The 17,246-nt window shown below is 45.8% G+C and overlaps 1 protein-coding gene across 4 annotated transcripts in view; it reads right to left on the reverse strand.

The window, feature by feature from the left end:
* The window catches only part of SGMS1 (sphingomyelin synthase 1), a 339,516-nt gene that overhangs the window by 80,633 nt on the left and 241,637 nt on the right, over positions 1 to 17,246 (reverse strand). The window contains exon 4 of one of the 4 annotated variants that reach the window (XM_077258886.1): positions 9,844 to 9,900. The exons of the other annotated variants lie outside the window; for them this stretch is intronic. The gene's annotated coding sequence lies outside the window, so the exon portion shown is untranslated. The remainder of the gene's footprint in view (positions 1 to 9,843; positions 9,901 to 17,246) is intronic. 4 annotated transcript variants of the gene reach the window in all.

Raw genomic sequence — 17,246 nt, forward strand, 5'->3', positions numbered from 1 at the left:
TGATGTACTGTCAGGTCCAACGATGTAATCCATCTGAAGGGGTTAACTAATATTACAAGCAGGAGCCCTGCTATAATGCAGCTGTGCTCCGTGCTTGTAATTCCCCTGCGAATGAATGAAATGTAGGTCATTGACCTACATTTCATTCATTCGCGGTGAGGCGCCCTCTGGTGGATGTTCTCATGAACTGCAGCCTGGGAACTTTTTCCCACGCTCCAGGTCATATGAGGACATCCACCAGGGGGCGCCTCACCGCGGATGAATGAAATGTAGGTCAATGACCTACATTTCATTCATTCGCAGGGGAATTACAAGCACGGAGCACAGCTGCATTATAGCAGGGCTCCTGCTTGTAATATTAGTTAACCCCTTCAGATGGATTACATCGTTGGACCTGACAGTACATCAGAAGGTATGTATCTTGTGCGTTTATTATGTTGCCAAGCGAGGGCCTGCAAATGGATTTGAGCGAACAATAAATTATTACAACAACCGCTGTGTTTATTTCATTAAAATCCTTTTTAATCATGTGTGTGTGTGTTTTTTAACCCTTTCCAACAATTGGATTAATAATGGATAGGTGTCATAATTGACGCCTCTCCATTATTAATCTGGCTTAATGTCACCTTCCAATAGCAAGGTGGCATTAACCCTTCATTACCCCATATCCCACCGCTACAGGGAGTGGGAAGAGAGTGGCCAAGTGCCAGAATAGGCGCATCTTCCAGATGTGCCTTTTCTGGGGTGGCTGGGGGCAGATGTTTTTAGCCACGGGGGGGCCAATAACCGTGGACCCTCTCCTGGCTATTAATATCTGCCCTCAGTCACTGGCTTTACCATTCTGGCGGAGAAAATTGCGCGGGAGCCCACGCCAATTTTTTCCGCCATTTAACCCTTTATTTCAGCAGCTACAGCGCTGAAATTTTGCACATACACACTACTAACATTAGTAGTGTGGAATATGCCAAAAAAAAGGGGATATGAGATGGTTTACTATATGTAAACCATGTCTCATATCCTGTCGGGTTTGTGCAGGAGAAATGAAAAGCCGGCAATTGAATTACCGACTTTTCACTAACACCGCTGCGTATTTCTCGCAAGTCACACTGCTGGTCCGTGTGGAATCCGTATTTTTCTCGCCCCCATAGACTTTCATTGGCGATTTTTTTGCGCAGTACGCTGACAAACGCAGCATGCTGCGATTTTGTACGGCCGTAGAAAGCCGTATAATACTGAACCGTAATATACGGCTAATAGGAGCAGCCCCATTGAGAATAATTGTGCCGTATGTTATGCGAGTTTTACGGACGTAGTTTCTGCGCTCTTACGTCCGTAAAACTCGCCAGTGTGACGCCGGCCTAAGAGGCACGAGCGAGCAAGAGATTGTATGTGGGAGGTGAAGGAGAGATCGGAGTCAAACATGACACCCAGACAGTGTGCCTGCTGCCTAGGTGTTATTATGGTGCCACCCACGGAGAGGGAAATGTCAGATATAGGGAGGTTAGTAGAAGGCGGGAGCAGAAGAAGTTCAGTTTTGGAGAGGTTGAGTTTCAGATAGAGAGCGGACATGATGTTAGAGACTGCGGACAGACAGTCAGTGGCGTTCTGTAGTACAGCGGGGTAAGGTCAGGGGCTGACGTGTATAGTTGTGTGTCATCAGCGTAAAGATGGTACTGAAAGCCAAATCTGCTGATGGTCTGTCTAATTAGGGCCGTGTAGAGGGAGAAGAGAAGGGGGCCAAGGACTGAGCCCTGAGGTACCCCGACAGTGAGAGGAAGAGGAGATGAAGTGGAGCCGGAGAACAACACTTGTGTTGTACTAATAATTACCGTATATTGCACAGCTAGTTCTTCCCTCTATTGAACTTGTCTTGGTAGTATTGTGGATTAGGATATCAGCGATATTTCTGTGGCCTCTAATGTTCATCCTATTGTGATTAAGAATAGTTATTGGGGACCTGCGCTTTCTTTTTAAGACCATTAGGCCAGTTTCACACGTCCTGATACTTCCAGTCCTGAAAAAACTGGTACCGGAGATATCCATGTCCGTGTGTGTAATACATGCGTCACACGTGTGCCACATCAGTACCACATGGATGGCCGCCAAGGAAGAAGCCTTACAGTAAGAGCTGTTCCCCAGCGGCGGGTGCTGAAGACGGCTCTCATCATTCTCCCCTGCTATGCCGGCGATCGGTGCGAGTAGAAAAGAATGATTAGCGTTATATATTAAAGTCCGAATGATGACAGCAGGTGGGGGCTTTTGGGACTATTACTCCCATCATCCGACACCTGCTGTGGCTAATAACAGTGACAGCAGGAGCGGATGATCAGGGTATTCCTCAGCCGCCACCTGCGATCTAACAAAAATGAATGAAAACCCGGCGTGGGTTACCCCCCTATTTTCTTGAACCAACCAGACAAAAGTCACAGCTGGGGGCTGCAACCCTCAGCTATCAGCAAGGTTGGTTATCAAGAATAGAGGGGTCCCCACGCTGTTTCTTTTAAATTATTTAATTAAAAAAAAAAAAAAACAACATCGTGGGGTCCCCCCCATTTTGACAACCAGCCTTGCTAAAGTTCACAGCTGGGGGCTGGTATTCTCAGGTTAGTAAGGGGCCATTGATATAGCCCCCCCCCCAGCCTAAAAATAGCAGCACGCAACCTCTTTAATGTTTAGGGTTTTTTTGTCATATCACAATCGGTTTTAAAAAATAAATTGTAATCTTGCATTTTTCACACTGGCATCTGGGTTTTTCTATGACTCATATTTCCTGCCCTTTCAGAAAGCATTTTCTATTGGCTCATTATCATTAGAGGCGGGATTGCAATAGCAGGCTACACCTCTATGCACAACCGATAAGGCAGGATCCCAATAGGTGATGTCACAGCTGACCTGCTCCTCCTCCCTTCACAATGAACTTTAGGACCAACAAGGAGCTGAGCATGTGGTAATATATGGTCAGTGAGACGCACCTAACAACTGATAATACCAACCAAAGAAAATAGTGCGCTGAAGTGTTATAAAACTAAATCCTTTATTGAAGTGATATTCTGTCTTTTAGCTATTGTTATTCACTGTAACTAAATGGAGGAAAAACAGAAATCAATACTATATAGAAAAAATAATGAAAGTTGTACATTATTATAGAATGTATCACAATGCCTATAGACTTTGTCCCTGTGGACAATGTAAAAACAACATGCAATTTAGACTAAAGGCAACACATACACCTTATGATGAAGATATGGGGAGTTGCTGTGTTGTCCTTGGGGCCCAGAGCGCGTTTCACCCTAGCTTTGTCAGGAGGCGTCATATTATATGCTTCAATACAAAACATAGGGTCGGGGTCAGTTCATTGCAGGATTTACATGAGGATTTAATGAAAAAAAAATCAGGAAACATGACTCAAAGCTTTGGGGGTCAGTGTGGAAACTGCATGATCTCTCTCTCTCTATATATATTTTTTAACACAGATCGTGAGATGAATAATAAAAATTACCAAATTTTAGAAAAATACTTTTAACCAGAAATCTGAGTTAACCCATAGGTCATTTTATTTTATTTTTTTAATTAAAGATTACCTTTAAACCTTTTATTCAAAGATTTGGGAAGGTAAAGTTGTGCTTGTGTTTGCTGTTAAATAAATCACTATTTTCTATTACTATAGATCAGCCATGTAACTAAAAACACTAACTATTCCAAGGTGATCACAAACATCCCTATCACTGTAACCAATCAAGCCATTACTAAATATTTATGGAAAAAACAGCGCGAGGGCCGGGCCGTGGGCAGGACATGTTTTTCTTCTAAGCATTCCCACACATGAGCAGCTAACACTGCTCTCTATAAGAGCCTCTCCCCGGCTGGGATTAAGCTGTCTAAGCCCGACTGGCCTAGAAACACAGCAATATTTCGGAATGAGTTTCCTCATTTCTCAGAGATTGTGCTGACAGATGGCTGGATTGGTACAAAGTACATTACTGCAAGGCAGCTGCTGTTACACACGAGAAGTGGTTCCTGTTTAGCGCCACAAGTATACATGGGGGTGATGCACGGTCCCACAGGGCAGGAGTCCGCTCCCAGATACCAGTTTCTGATAGAATATACTTTGTAGATATCTCCAAAGAACATAGTTTGGCTCTCTCCTTGGCCAGCTCTTCCCCGTGCTGCACCAGGTGATTGGTGTCTCCTCACATGATCGTAGGAAGAGACCTGTCAATCACTAGCAAAATCCGTCCAGGGGTGCCGCTGGACTAGTGTGGTTTCCGGCTATGTTCCTCGGACAGATCTTCGAGTGTAATATTTCTGAGAAGTTGGAGCACTTCAGAGTATAATAACCAATCTGCAATTCATGCTCCCCGCAGTTGGGCAGCGTTCATCGCCTGGCAAGTTAACGTTAAGTTATTGGATTTTTGGGATATAGGATTATAGTACATATAGAGAACACTGCTCATGTCTTTACCCACTATCCATAATGGAGCAATTTTATCGAAACATCCCCTCTAATCGAGTGGGCTAGTGGATTAGTCGGTAATGATCAGATGTTAGGGAGGGGGGCAGCTGCAGACAATGATGTGAACATATAATCAGCTTTCCGCAGCACTTCTAGTCTCTGGCCAACTCAATGTCCACATGTACAACTAACAACTATGCCTTACTTTGACAGCTGCCATAAATGCAAATTAACCCCTATGTTTTTGGTTTTTTGCTTTAAATATTTTATATAATTCTTTTAACCCTCCGTCAGGGGCAACTGATCTGACAGGCGCAGCTCACTTAGTTTCATTTCTCTATTTTCAGTGGTTTGTCTGGGAAACACCATCCTCCCAGTACCTTCCTAACTTTAAGGCCATGTGCACACGTTCAGGATTTTTAGCGTTTTTTTCGCGTTTTTTCGCTATAAAAACGTGATAAAAACGCGAAAAAAACGCTAACATATGCCTCCTATTATTTACAGTGTATTCCGCATTTTTTCTGCAAATGTTGCGATTTTTTCCGCGAAAAAATCGCATCGCGGAAAAAAAAGCAACATGTTCATTAAAAATGCGGAATTGCGGGGATTCCGCACACCTAGGAGTCCATTGATCTGCTTACTTCCCGCACGGGGCTGTGCACACCATGCGGGAAATAAGCAGATTATGTGCGGTTGGTACCCAGGGTGGAGGAGAGGAGACTCTCCTCCACGCACTGGGCACCATATAAGTGGTCAAAAATAAAGAATTAAAATAAAAAATAGTCCTATACTCACCCTCGATGTCTTCCCGCCTCTCAGCTGCATGCTGCCGCTTCGGTTCCTGTAGCTGATGTGCGGTGAAGGACCTGCGATGACGTCACGGTCTTGTGACCGTCCTGTGATTGGTCGAGACCGGTCATGTGACCGCGACGTCATGGAAGGTCCTGCGCGCGCACACCATCTATACGGAACGGACGCCGGTGAGGATATCAGCTGTCTGCGGGTGAATATAAGCATTTTTTTTATTATTTTTAAACATTCTATCTTTTACTATAGATGCTGCATAAGCTGCATCTATAGTAAAAAGATGGTCACACTTGTCAAACAGTATGTTTGACAAGTGTGACCAACCTGTCAGTCAGTTTTCCAAGCGATGCTACAGATCGCTTGGAAAACTTTAGCATTCTGCAAGCTAATTACGCTTGCAGAATGCTAAAAAAAGCGAAAAAAACGGAAAAAAAACGCAAAAAAAAAAAAATGCGGATTTCTTGCAGAAAATTTCCGGTTTTCTTCAGGAAATTTCTGCAAGAAATCCGCAACGTGTGCACATACCCTTAAGGCTGTGTGATACCTGAGAAGCCTCTTGTGCTGCAGAGCTGCAGGAGATCAGATATCAGTGTTTTGGCTTCTCAGGCTCATTGCCCCTGAAGGCGTCACACATTTGACGATTAGAATTTGCTGTTTTTATTCATCCCAATTGTTTTTTTAGCTTGTTTTATGAATAGCTAGTGCTAAATTTGTGGATTTGTCATAAAAGGTTTTGTTAGAAATAAGATTGTGCTTCTCAGGCACATTGCGCCCTAACACATATTCTCTCTCTTGCTTCAGCTTTTCTTCTGAAATGGCGAGGAGAATATTTGACTTGTCCAATGCCCTTCATGTTGAGCAAGTGCAAAATATACTGATTGATGATGAGACAGACCCCTTACAGCTAGAAGATTTAGGGGAAGAAAGTGACATTGATTCAGAAGATGATGTGGAAGAATGTCCAGATGTGTCTGATACAGGTCAAGATGGAGAGAGTGAGGAGGATGCTCAAGACATAGAAACATATTACTTTTCTGGTTATTAAACATTTTTTTTTACACCTGATTATATGTATTCTCATTTATTACATTCCTATTAAGGTAACTGATCACTTTTAGAGCATTGAAATTTTTAAAAAAGGAAAATATAGCCAATTTTCTAGCCTGTGCCAGACAGGCGCAATGCCCCTAAACTCGTTATGAAACATATTGCCCCTGACGGAGGGTTAAGGTCTTACATGCCCTAAAACCGTGAAGGCCCTTTTACAAAGGCCAATAATCGGATTAATGAGTGTTCATAATGGTACCGTCACACTCAGCAACTTTGCAAAGAGAACGACAACAATCTGTGACGTTGCAGCGTCCTGGATAGCGATCTCGTTGTGTTTGACACGCAGCAGCGATCTGGATCCCGCTGTGACATCGCTGGTCGGAGCTAGAAGTCCAGAACTTTATTTTGTCGCCAGGTCGGCGTGTATCGTCATGTTTGACATCAAAAGCAACGACGCCAGCAATGAGCATAGGGGGCGTCGCAGCGTCTCCTTCTAGCCAGTCGGTACACTCCGGCTGTTTGACATGGAGCTAACAACCAGCGAGAACGAGAAGTGAGTCGCCGTTACGTCACTGGATCGCTCCTGCATCGTTCTGGAGTTGCTGTGTTTGACGTTTCTACAGCGACATAAACAGCGACGCTCCAGCGATCTAGTTTAGGTCGGCTCGTTGTCTATATCGCCGCAGCGTCGCTGAGTGTGGCGGTACCTTTAGAATGCTTGGTGCCAAGAGTAAACAAGGCAGTAATCAGCCGACAACCAAATACTGGATTATTGACTGATCACATCATTTATGCAGACTAAAAGACAAAAAGTAAATAACACTTCCACTGGAATGTGGGGACTGACTGTATTAATGGTCCTCCATACCCATATAGTTTGTGTAAAAAAGGGCCTTTAAAGAAGCGCTGACTAACATGTCATACCATCAAACATCAGTTATTACGGGCAGAAATCTTCAGGATCTGCTACCAGCGATGTCTGCCTGCCACCAGGTGCCGCTGTATTCATTTTGCGGGCAGCACTGGTGATGGAGGGGATATTGGAAGAGAAGGTCTGGGTGGTACAGGCTTTGTCCAGCATCGGAGACTGAGGTGAGTGGCAACTCTAGTGACATCTATTATGGCAGTATGCTTTAGCTCCCTGCTTTGGCCAACTAGATAGCACCACACCTTACTAAAACTCCCACCTTATCATCAATGAGGGGACCAGGCTGCCACAAGAGTTGGTGAGTTCTCCTTCAATGGAAGTTTTCAATCAGAGGCTGGACAGACATCTGTCTGAGATGGTTTAGTGAATCCTATATTCTATTGTACCTGCCATTTATAGTTAATATACGCTGGTTCAGCGTTTCTGCTTCTGCTTCCTGTTATTTGATCGAGTCTCATTTCCTGAGCATTCTTTTGCCATCCAATTTTGTACCTTGACTGCTCCCCTGGCTCTGACCTGGCTGTATGTCTACAAATGCCAGCCTACAACATTGACCAGCAGCTGCGTCTACGGACCCAACCCAGGAGAGACCCTGTGCAAGTCCAGATACTTTTGAACACATTCCTATTTTTCTTTAATTAACAATTCACATTTGTTTTGTCTAGGGAAGTAATCACTATAGAACATTTCAGTGCAGTGGGAAGCTCTGCAGCTGTAACCTGAAAATGGTATAGGCTATCTCCAGATCACAGCAGACGCATAGTATTCAGACAGCAATGTGGCAGCCACTGCTTACCTCAGCATCCCTGGTATCTCCAGTATTGGAACAGATAGGAGGGACAGCAGTGTGTGCAGCCTCTTCTAACCTCTGCACTCCTGGTATTTCCAATATTAGATCAGACAGACAGGGTGGACAGCAGTGTGTGCAGCCTCTTCTTACCTCAGCACCCGTGGTCTTTCCAGTATTGGATCAGATAGACAGGAGGGACAGCAGTGTGTGCAGCCTCTTTTAACCTCAGCACATCTGGTATCTCCAGTATTGGATCAGAATGACAGGAGGGAGAACAATGTGAGCAGCCTCTTCTTACCTCAGCACCCCTTGTATTTCCAGTACTGGATTAGATAGTAGGGACAGCAATGTGTGAGCAGCCCGTTCTATCTCCAGTATTGGATCAGATAGAAAGGCGAGACAGCAGTGTGTGCAGCCTCTTCTAACCTCTGCAATCCTGGTATTTCCAATATTAAATCAGATAGACAGGGTGGACAGAAGTGTGAGCGGCCTCTGCCTACCTCTGCGCCCCTGTTATCTACAGTATCAGATCAGAAAAACAATGGTTAGTAATATGTGCAGGCTCTTCTTACCTACGCACCCCTGGTATTGACAGTATTAGATCAGAATATCAAAAACGGAGCTAATTTTTCCTACACATGAAAGGAGGGGGCACATGGTCACAGACTCCTGTATCATTAACAATCATGGGTAGGATTCTATCAGTTTGACCAAACAACGACCATTGTAATATACTTTAAGAATTACCTCCCTACACAAAACGAGTGTCATTTACCAATTAAGAGTAATTAGGAATTTATATTGACAATTCCTTAAGTTCCGTATCTTTTCTATTTTGGGGGGAAGAATCAGTGAGCGCACTGGCGCCCCGTAGCGACTATTAGGAGTCTTGTACTTAGGATTCCGCATCTCCCTGAGCACACAGCCAGATACAGAATATGTTTAATGCATATATATTAGATAAATACAAATTTGTTTATCTGAAATTCAGGTCAGTATCAAATAAAAAATAATACCAATACTGGTATCATGGAAGTGTTTTTTTTATTTACCGTAAATAAATTATCAACTTACTTTTTTTTTGCAGTATCTTGGGAATTGGGTGATGAAAACTTAAATGCTAAAAATTGCCAGGTCGTGCTTTTGATGGACTGTTTGACCTCAACTATTACAGATGCAATTGCAGACTGCAACATTAAATGCCAAACACATCAACAAGAGAAATGGTTTTCTGAGTTCTAATTACGTTTCTGAATCACGAAGAGTTTTTCCCAAAGAGACCATCGTGTAGATTGGAAAAATTAGAAATACTTTACCTATAACTTCAGCTACAAGGACTCTTCAGCCTCCAGCTCGCTGAGAAGCAATCCACAAGTTTAAATGTTCTTAAATGGGTTACAAGGAGCTGCTCAGCGTAATTAGCTCCAATCGTCTCTGGAGGCCGCCTGCGTGGCTACAAACCAGGGCTGTGGCTCCTAATCCTCCACTTCTTCACATGGGTTAACATTTCACTTGACAGTTTTACATCATGGTAAATCAAATATAACATTTTTTGCAAAAAAGTTTTCCCTCCCCCTTCTAAGGGTCATAATATTTTTTAAATTTTCTGTCACCGTAGCCATTTTTCTTTTATTGTCATTTTGAATTAAATAAGATGAGTTAAAACCAATTCTGCCATTGTTTTTGAAGTTTCCTTTTTTATGGTGTTCATTGTGCGGTAAAATTAAAAATGTTTTTTTTAATTTGTTGGGGTAAATATTACATTTTGATCACATTTTATTTCAGCAAAATTAATGGCCCACAGACAAGCCATACCTGCAGTGGATCTCCAAACATACTGTATATTGCATCTGGACTCTTTAATGGTGTTTTCTAAAAATAAAAACAAATAAATAAAGAAGGAAAATTGAATAAACAGATTTCTAACTAACTATAATTAGCAAATCACACAAATATATTTCTAGGGAGGAAGTCACTGTAGTAAATTACAAATAACAGAAACATGTCCTAAAATGTAAATAGGACTGATGCCAAGAAGCATTTGTGGTACCAAGCTCCGCCCTGCCTTTTATGTGCAGTGGGAAGCTCCGCCCTGCCCTTTATGTGCAGTGGGAAGCTCCGCCCCTGCCCTTTGTGCAGTAAGAAGCTGCGCCCCTGCCCTTTATGTGCAGTAGAAGCTGTGCCCCTGCCCTTTATGTGCAGTAGAAGCTGTGCCCCTGCCTCTTATGTGCAGTAGAAGCTGCGCCCCTGCCCTTTATGTGCAGTAGAAGCTCTGCCCCAGCCCCTTATGTGCAGTAGAAGCTGCGCCCCTGCCCTTTATGTGCAGTAGAAGCTCTGCCCCAGCCCCTTATGTGCAGTAGAAGCTGTGCCCCTGCCCTTTTTGTGCAGTAGGAAGCTGCGCCCCTGCCCTTTATGTGCAGTAGAAGCTGCGCCCCTGCCCTTTATGTGCAGTAGAAGCTGCGCCCCTGCCCTTTATGTGCAGTAGGAAGCTCCGCCCCAGCCCCTTATGTGCAGTAGAAAGCTCTGCCCCAGCCCTTTATGTGCAGTAGGAAGCTGCGCCCCTGCCCTTTATGTGCAGTAGGAAGCTCCGCCCCTGCCCTTTATGTGCAGTAGAAGCTGCGCCCCGGCCCTTTATGTGCAGTAGAAGCTGCGCCCCTGCCCTTTATGTGCAGTAGAAGCTCCGCCCAGCCCTTTATGTGCAGTAGAAAGCTCTGCCCCAGCCCTTTATGTGCAGTAGGAAGCTGCGCCCCTGCCCCTTATGTGCAGTAGAAAGCTCTGCCCCAGCCCTTTATGTGCAGTAGGAAGCTGCGCCCCTGCCCTTTATGTGCCGTAGAAGCTGTGCCCCTGCCCCTTATGTGCAGTAGAAGCTGTGCCCCTGCCTCTTATGTGCAGTAGAAGCTGTGCCCCTGCCCTTTATGTGCAGTAGAAGCTCTGCCCCAGCCCCTTATGTGCAGTAGAAAGCTCTGCCCCAGCCCCTTATGTGCAGTAGAAGCTGTGCCCCTGCCCTTTTTGTGCAGTAGGAAGCTGCGCCCCTGCCCTTTATGTGCAGTAGAAGCTGCGCCCCTGCCCTTTATGTGCAGTAGAAGCTGCGCCCCTGCCCTTTATGTGCAGTAGAAGCTCCGCCCAGCCCTTTATGTGCAGTAGAAGCTGCGCCCCTGCCCTTTATGTGCAGTAGGAAGCTCCGCCCCAGCCCCTTATGTGCAGTAGAAAGCTCTGCCCCAGCCCTTTATGTGCAGTAGGAAGCTGCGCCCCTGCCCTTTATGTGCAGTAGGAAGCTCCGCCCCTGCCCTTTATGTGCAGTAGAAGCTGCGCCCCGGCCCTTTATGTGCAGTAGAAGCTGCGCCCCTGCCCTTTATGTGCAGTAGAAGCTCCGCCCAGCCCTTTATGTGCAGTAGAAAGCTCTGCCCCAGCCCTTTATGTGCAGTAGGAAGCTGCGCCCCTGCCCCTTATGTGCAGTAGAAAGCTCTGCCCCAGCCCTTTATGTGCAGTAGGAAGCTGCGCCCCTGCCCTTTATGTGCCGTAGAAGCTGTGCCCCTGCCCCTTATGTGCAGTAGAAGCTGTGCCCCTGCCTCTTATGTGCAGTAGAAGCTGTGCCCCTGCCCTTTATGTGCAGTAGAAGCTCTGCCCCAGCCCCTTATGTGCAGTAGAAAGCTCTGCCCCAGCCCCTTATGTGCAGTAGAAGCTGTGCCCCTGCCCTTTTTGTGCAGTAGGAAGCTGCGCCCCTGCCCTTTATGTGCAGTAGAAGCTGCGCCCCTGCCCTTTATGTGCAGTAGAAGCTGCGCCCCTGCCCTTTATGTGCAGTAGAAGCTCCGCCCAGCCCTTTATGTGCAGTAGAAGCTGCGCCCCTGCCCTTTATGTGCAGTAGGAAGCTCCGCCCCAGCCCCTTATGTGCAGTAGAAAGCTCTGCCCCAGCCCTTTATGTGCAGTAGGAAGCTGCGCCCCTGCCCTTTATGTGCAGTAGAAGCTGTGCCCCTGCCCCTTATGTGCAGTAGAAGCTGTGCCCCTGCCCTTTATGTGCAGTAGGAAGCTCCGCCCCTGCCCTTTATGTGCAGAAGCTGTGCCCCTGCCCCTTATGTGCAGTAGGAAGCTCCGCCCCTGCCCTTTATGTGCAGAAGCTGTGCCCCTGCCCCTTATGTGCAGTAGAAGCTGTGCCCCTGCCCCTTATGTGCAGTAGAAGCTGTGCCCCTGCCCTTTATGTGCAGTAGAAGCTGTGCCCCTGACCCTTATGTGCAGTAGAAGCTGTGCCCCTGTCCCTTATGTGCAGAAGCTGTGCCCCTGCCCCTTATGTGCAGTAGAAGTTGTGCCCCTGCCCCAGCTCTTCCCCAGCCCCTTCAGCATTACACTTCATGCTGAAGTCTAAGAGCGCCGTTTGTGCTCGAAACGCGTCCAGCGACATGGTAGCTTCCATCCAAATGATGTAATTTTTCGCTTGTCAGCAGTTTTCCAAATTTTAATATGTTTAAATACATTTTTGATACTTTTTATTCCTGGAGCTGGATTTTTGTTTCCATGTGCACATAGAAACATCTAACCCTGTGGGAGGAGTAGGCACAGTGCACAAATTTGGGTGATTCCAATCCCAACGCCCGTTTCGCGTGGATTTTTCCTGGATTTCTCAAAGGGAAGTATGAACCGTTTGGAGCAATGATATGACCGTCAATCACCCAACGGTGCTATGGTTGCTGCGCATGTGTGCCACGCTGCCCGCGTCATGTCGGAGCTGCCCAGCAATAAAAAGTACCGCGCATGTGCGGGAGCGTGAAGGAAACAGAGGCTCCCGCACATGTGCGGCAGACATCAAGATGCCGAGCGGCCCGGCGCGAACAACGGGAAGCGAGGCGTGCACGCGCTGCAGCACCACAGGGGATGTAGTGTGGTTTGTCAGAAGGTGGGGACAGAGTGCAAGTTTCAGAGTGTAACTTACATTAAAAGCACATCTTTCGGTTGTTATAGCATGAGAGTATAACAGAACTTCCAACTACCAGTGTCACATAATAGGGGAATTCAACAGTGCACATAATTATCAATACCAAGAAATCACAAATATTTTAAAGGTATACATAATAAACACGATTGTAGGAATTAATCAATACATGATCCGGGCTTGCTGTCGTCCCCCTTTCTTTTATTAGAGGTTACATCTAGCCCAAAGATCGGCAACCACAGCCAGGAAGCATCAAGCGGGCACCACTATAGTGAACAAACTGTGAACACAGTATAAACTTCATAAACAAATCTAAACAATATAAATTAAAAACAACCAATTAAAACGAATATTACATGGAAGGGAGCTGTGCAAACAAAAAGAAAAAAGAGGGAAAAAGAGGGCAAAAGAACAAGCGACCATCTAAAAAAAAATGAAGAGAAGTTAAGTGACTCGTTCAAGCACCAATATCCCGCGCATGCTCCCGTACTCTCACTCTGAACTCCCTAGAGGTGAGGCCCATGTAAATGAGTTGACACTTACATGTAGTGTAATAGATGACGTTAGGCTACGTTCACATTTGCGTTGTGCGCCGCAGCGTCGGCGCCGCAACGCACAACGCAAACAAAAACGCAGCAAAACGCATGCACAACGCTGCGTTTTGCGCCGCATGCGTCCTTTTTTTCATTGATTTTGGACGCAGCAAAAATGCAACTTGCTGCGTCCTCTGCGCCCGGACGCGGGCGCCGCAGGGACGCATGCGGCGCAAAACGCAAGTGCGACGCATGTCCATGCGCCCCCATGTTAAATATAGGGGCGCATGACGCATGCGGCGACGCTGCGGCGCCGACCGCAAATGTGAACGTAGCCTTACTAACGTTGCAGGAAATACATTGCTCAATCCAAAAATGTTTATCACCCCCTGCTAAGGTAAATGTTGTAGTGCAGGATATTGGCGCAGGCAGGGCATTGCCGCAAGGGAAACACCCCATAATTGAACCCCCGACCCCCCAAAAAATGATTTTTTTTTTCTAGCATATTGTGATTCCTAACTAGCAAGTCTTTCAAATTCCTAGATCTGCTATGTGGGGTCCATTACCTAGGCAGGTCCCCAAGAAGAGTTCAGTTTGGAGTATAGGCCAATGTCTGACCAGTATTTTCCTCATATTATTCCACTCGTGGTTATAGGTGGAAATAAATCTGGTCTTGTTCTCACTTTTGTTCATGTCCTTTTTTTTGTTTGGTATAGGAGTTGCCTTCAGGGGGGGGGGGGGCGGTGACCCTCACCCTGATGTAAACATGATTTATGATCCTACAACTATATCCCCTCTGTTCGAATATAGGTCTTAAGTCACTCGCCTGGGTTTCAAATTTTTTATTTCAGGAGCATAGGCGCCTCATTCTTAGGAACTGTCCAACCGGGACAGCCCTAATGACGGCCGGGTTGTGCGCTGAATTGGCATGAATCAATGAGTTTACTGAGGTCGACTTCCTAGAGACGTCGGTCTGGAGGCACGATAGAGAGTTGACCTACAGACAGACGTAGAGGAAATCAACCCTTTTCTTACTGAATTTGTAAGTTTGATATTCAGTGTATCTGCATTCAATTGGTTTAAGAAGGCATTGAGCTGCTGCACTGTCCCCCGCCACAACATCAGGACATCACCTATATATCGGTATCGGCACAGCACATGGTCAGCAGCCTGAGAACCTCCGTCACCAAAAATGGATCTCTCCCTTGAGCCAAGGAAAAGATTTGCGTACGGAGGTGCGCAGGCTACATCCATGGCATCGCTGACAGTAAAAAGAGTCCTTGAAGACAAAGAAGTTGTGGATGAGAACGAAATGCAGCAGCTCGAGGATCAGATCGCATATAGGGCCATCAAGATTGTTGGCCCCCGGAGAAGAGGCGGACTCTCATCAATACCATCCATGTGGTCAATACAAGTATATAATGCCTCCACATCGGCTGTGACAAGAAGAGTATCCTCATCCACAAAGATGCCGTCAACCCAAGTAAGGGCATCCGTTCTCTCTTTTATATGATGGTAACTCCTCTACGAGAGGTTTCAGGTAGAAATTGATGAATTTACAAATCGGATGGCATAAACCTTCTAGTCCAGACAAGATCGGATGCCCAGGTGGGTTGACGGCATCTATATGGATTTTGGGGAGGAGGTAGAACGTTGGAATTTGGGGTAAATTAACTGTCAGTCCATCAAGGACTTTTTTAGTTATCACTCCCTCATCATGTGCCCTAATCAGGATGGCTTGAAGTTAAGCCAAGAAAGAGGCAACAAGGCTGGAGGAAAGCTTAGTATATGTAACTATGTCTCAAATGGCGAAATGCCTCTTGTTCATAATTGACGTTGGGCCAAACCACAATGTCCCCTTCCTTGTCCGCAGCTTTGAAAACCACATCTTGGTAGGACTGCAGTTCCCCAATTGCTAGTCTCTGTAGAGATGTAAGGTTAACCCACCTGTGTCTAGCTGACAGTTGTTTAAAAATTTTAATTTTTTTATACCAATTTAGTAAAAATTTCAACTGCAGGGATAAGGGGACAAGGGGGGGGGACCTCGCTGATTTAGGTATTACATTCTGTGGAAACCCACCTTGGTGCTCTGGTGTTTGTTTGCAATTCCTCCAATATCTACACTGCCTCCCTGAAGATCATGTATTGAGCAGGTCATTTTATGTGGCTTTTTTAAGATGAGCTTGCTTGAGAAGATGTGTAAGGGTACCGTCACACATTGAAATTTTCATCGCTGCGACGGCACGATCCGTGACGTCGCAGCGATCGTATGAATATCGCTCCAGCGTCGTAGACTGCGGTCACACGTTGCAATCACGGCGCTGGAGCGATGCCGAAGTCCCCGGGTAACCAGGGTAAACATCGGGTAACTAAGCGCAGGGCCGCGCTTAGTAACCCGATGTTTACCCTGGTTACAAGCGTAAACGTAAAAAAACAAACAGTACATACTCACCCGTCGGTGTCCTTCAGGTTCCTTGCAGTCTGCTTCCTGCTCTGAGTGCAGCCGTACAGTGAGCAGAGCGCAGCACCGCTGTGATCTGCTCTCACTTTCCGGCCGGCACTCAGAGCAGGAAGCAGACGGCAAGGGACCTGAAGGACACCGACGGGTGAGCATGTACGGTTTGTTTTTTTACGTTTACGCTTGTAACCAGGGTAAACATCGGGTTACTAAGCGCGGCCCTGCGCTTAGTTACCCGATGTTTACCCTGGTTACAAGCGAAGACATCGCTGGATCGCTGTCACACACAACGATCCAGCGATGTCAGCGGGTGATCAAGCGACGAAAGAAAGTTCCATACGATCTGCTACGACGTACGATTCTCAGCAGGATCCCTGATCGCTGCTGCGTGTCAGACACTGCGATATCGTAACGATATCGCTAGAACGTCACGAATCGTAACGTCGTAGCGATGGAAATTTAAATGTGTGACGGTACCCTAAGTCTTTCAAGGCTGAAAGGTAATTGAAAAAGTAGGGGTGAAGGTCAACCCCCTTCTCCCCAATACCTCCAGTTGTGTTTTGGTAAACACATGATTTGACAAATTGGTTACCTGTAGCCCACCCTGGGGAACTGCTCCAAGCTGTCTATTGGTTTATTTCTCGTAGTCTGCCTGATCTTAATTTTATTGATTTGATGGGCCCCATCATTATTGGTCTAGTAACCATTTCCATGATTGGATTGTTGGTCATGCCCATATGAGGTGCTAGATTTAATTAGAAAGTAAGGATTAATGGAGGCCGATCTAGATAGGGAGATAGATCCCCTCTGTATTGGGGTTGTGACCGATCATATGGGTTCCTGGTCGGGGGCACCATGTCTAAGGAGTAATCCCTGAACACAAAGAGCACGAATATACCTTAACTCAACGGTGGACACCTTAGTTATTGCCACGAGCAACTATTCTTCTTAAGACTTTCTCTTTCATGCTTAAGGACAGCACTCTGCGTGATTGGACTCTATGAGAATTACGAGCATACCTCTTCTGTTTGCAGTCGGTACACCGCTGAACATCTGCACTGTATGTACTATATCTTGGACTGCATTAAAATCATTTCCTATTTCATCCGTTGAGCGTCAAGTTTCATTTTAATATTTCTGTCTTTTTTGTACATGTTTTTTAATCCTTGGCTACTTTTGCCCAATAATAAAAATACAAGTGTTTTAAATCTATATACTCCGCATTTTCTCCTGTTTTGAAAAATATGTTTTGGAGTGGTTCTTTAAACGTGACTATTTGACACCTATTTGGTGCATGGTCCCA

This window comes from Ranitomeya variabilis, chromosome 4, assembly GCF_051348905.1.
Source record: "Ranitomeya variabilis isolate aRanVar5 chromosome 4, aRanVar5.hap1, whole genome shotgun sequence".
NCBI lineage: Eukaryota > Metazoa > Chordata > Amphibia > Anura > Dendrobatidae > Ranitomeya > Ranitomeya variabilis.